The 3139-nt window shown below is 40.5% G+C and overlaps 1 pseudogene; it reads right to left on the bottom strand.

The window, feature by feature from the left end:
* Positions 1–332: 332 nt before the first annotated feature.
* Positions 333–679, bottom strand: LOC110589579 (annotated as a pseudogene).
* Positions 680–3139: the final 2460 nt, after the last annotated feature.

Below are 3139 nucleotides of genomic sequence, written 5' to 3'. Positions count from 1 at the left end.
TTTTTTAGTTATCCGCAAATCAACTCATCTCAGGAGTGGAAGAATCCTTGGTCATTTCTTAATATCAAAATTTATGCAGGTTTCTCTTTTGAATGTCTTCTACATTTAAAGAGGCAATCATGGGGCACCTGGGTGGCTCAGTCATTGGGTGTCTGCCTTCGGCTCGGGTCGTGATCCTGGGGCCCTGGGATCGAGCCCCACATCGGGCTCCCTGCTCCGTGGGGGGGCTTGCTTCTCCCTCTCCCACTCCCCCTGCTTGTGTTCCCTCTCTCGCTGTGTCTCTGTCAAATAAATAAAATATTAAAAATAAATAAATAAAGAGGTAATCATACAAAAGCTCCTATATTCCATACATGATAAATTCTTTGTTTCAGCCAACTCTTAATGGAGGGGCAACTAGTACAACACCATCTCCCCGGACAAAAAGCATTGGAATATTCCGTTTTGTTGATTTATATATCTCTTCGTATGTTTCCTCATCAATTTCTATAGTAGTCACAGTTTCTTCCATATCTCCCAATATCATATGTAAATGCTGATCATAAGCATGTAATCTGCCTCAAAGCTCTCTGTCATTTCTCATTTTCGCATAAATTCGCTCATCCAGGCTGAGCCTGATGAGATCCAGGGGCTCTTCTACAGTGTTGGTAGTTTGTTGCTGGTCCATGTCATCCACCATGTTTCAAACCCTGCATCCTTTCCCCAGCTACTCTGGTTTTTAACTGCCTTTCAGGTACCTCCACTGGCACATCAGTTCAACAGGTCCCTGAGTACTGACTCCTGTCTTCACAGTCCTTGCTTTCCTCTCTCTCCTATTCCAGTGGAACCACTAACACTCAACCAGGCAGGGAGCCATTTTAATTTCTTTCTCCCCCTCCCCCTCCACTTCAAGTCAATCAGTAAAGTTTGTTAGTTCTATCTTGTAGAATTAACTTGTAACTCTATCTTGAATCTATCCACTCTCTTTATTTCCATGGCCACTATTATGATTTAAGCTCTTACTATTTCTTTCTGGGTTATTGCCATCACTTCCTTCTAGATCTTTTGGACTTCAATCTTATTCTTCATATTCTTTTATTTTCCAAACTATGAATTATTTTCCAAATCTTATTATTTCCTAGCTTAAAAATCTTGGTGTTACTCCATTACTCATAGGAGAGCTTCCCAAACCTTGTGCCCCAATTGTGTGTTACAGTGGATTAAGAATGCCAAGGGTGACAACCAAAGTTGGGCCAGGTGTGTTGTCAGTCACAAGAAGCCTCAACTTTTTACCTCAGTGTGCCATATGTGTTTTCATTTTCCATATATGGCATGAATGGAAAGATTAGAAAGGGCTGGCTACAGATTTAGGTCTAAACTCCCAATACTTGTTGACTTCTCTAGTCCCCTCTCCAGCACTCATCACCTTACACCTTATTATCTAGTGATTGACATTTCCTTGTCAATCCTATCTAGTGACTGACAATTCCTTGCCACATGCCAAGCTGTGTCATGCCTATATCATTGCATAGAGCACAAGCTCTTCCATCAACCTTCAGTGAATCTCTCCCTTTCACAAGCTGGCAAGCTTTTATACATCTTTTAAAATGTAATTCAACCTTTGCTGTCTTCGGTAGCCTTCTCTGAGTTTCCAGGATGGAATTGGCCATTCTGGCCTTTGTGCTTCCACTATAGCTCATAATCTACCTCCATCATGGCATCATCACACAGAAGAGCATCTTTTGGTTAACATGCTTATCTCCCTTGCTAGTCTGCAAGCTGCTTGAAGCTTTTCCTCTTTCTTTCCCCAGTACCTGACACAAAGGAGGCTTAAGAAAAGATTAGGTGAACTAAATGCAATATAATAGTTTATATCAGTCAGGATGGGGTATGTTATGTTGTTGTAACAAATGACAATCTAGTAAAAGTTTATTTCTCAGTCATGCTATTATCATTCAGATTGATGGATGTTCCCTATCAACTCGAGTTCACTCTGGAGAATTATACATGCCCTTCATACACACACACACATTCATTTTAAAACATTGTGATATAACACACATTATATAAAATGTACCATTTTAACCAATGTGTATAATTCCATGGCATTAAGTGTATATTTACAATGTTTTGGAACCATCACTACGATCTAGCTTCATAACATTTTTATCACCCAAATGGAAATCCCACACCCATTAGGCACATTCCCTACCCCTACCCCTCACCCCCAACCACTGGCAATTACTAATCTGCTTTCTTTCTTTGCCTATTCTGGATATTTCATATAATTGGAATCATAAAATTTGTGGCTTTTTGCATACGGTTTCTTTCAGTTAGCATAATGTTTTCAGGCTTCATCCATGTTGTAGCCTGTAATAGTACTTCATTCCTACTTTTGGCTGTATAATATCCCATTATGTGGGTGTGCCACATTTTGTTTATCAATTGATGGACATTTGGGTTGTTTCCACCTTTGACAGTTTTAAATACAGCTGCTGTGAACATTCATGTACAAGTTTGGTTTAAACACCTGTTTTCACCCAATGCCTGGGTGATTCAGTCAGTTAAGTGTCTGACTTCAGCTCAGGTCATGACCTCAGGGTTGTGGGATCAAGCCCCATGTCTGCCTCCACGCTCAGCAGGGAGTCTGCTTGTCCTTCTCCCTCTCCCTCTGCCCCTCCCCTTGCTCATACTCTCTCTCTCTCAAATGGATAAATAAAATCTTTTAAAAAAAATAAACACCTGTTTTCAATTCTTTTGAGTATATAGCTAGGAGCAGAGTTGCTGGGTCATATGGTAATTCTACGTTCAATTTATTGGGAAAGCACCAAACTGTTTTCCACCACAGCTACGCCATTTTTATGTTTCTTCCAGCAATATGTGAGGGCTCCAATTTTTCCACATTTTTGTCAAAACTTGTAAATTTCCATTATTATTGCCTTACATGCTCTTAATACATTCACATCACTCTGTTCATATTTTACTGGATAAAGCAGGTCACATGATCATGCCTAGCTTCAAGGTGGGTGAGAGGCACAGTCCTACCGTGTGCCAGAAACAGGAGTGCAGGGACATTTGTGAGCAGCCCTAATGACTATCACACAGTTAATATCAAGAGAGGTGAGAGATTGGATCAAAATAAACCCATCCTCTCTCTGAG

This window comes from Neomonachus schauinslandi, chromosome 6 (assembly GCF_002201575.2).
Source record: "Neomonachus schauinslandi chromosome 6, ASM220157v2, whole genome shotgun sequence".
NCBI lineage: Eukaryota > Metazoa > Chordata > Mammalia > Carnivora > Phocidae > Neomonachus > Neomonachus schauinslandi.
Note: the sequence above shows the minus strand (reverse complement) of the source record. Positions and strands in the feature narration are given on the sequence as shown.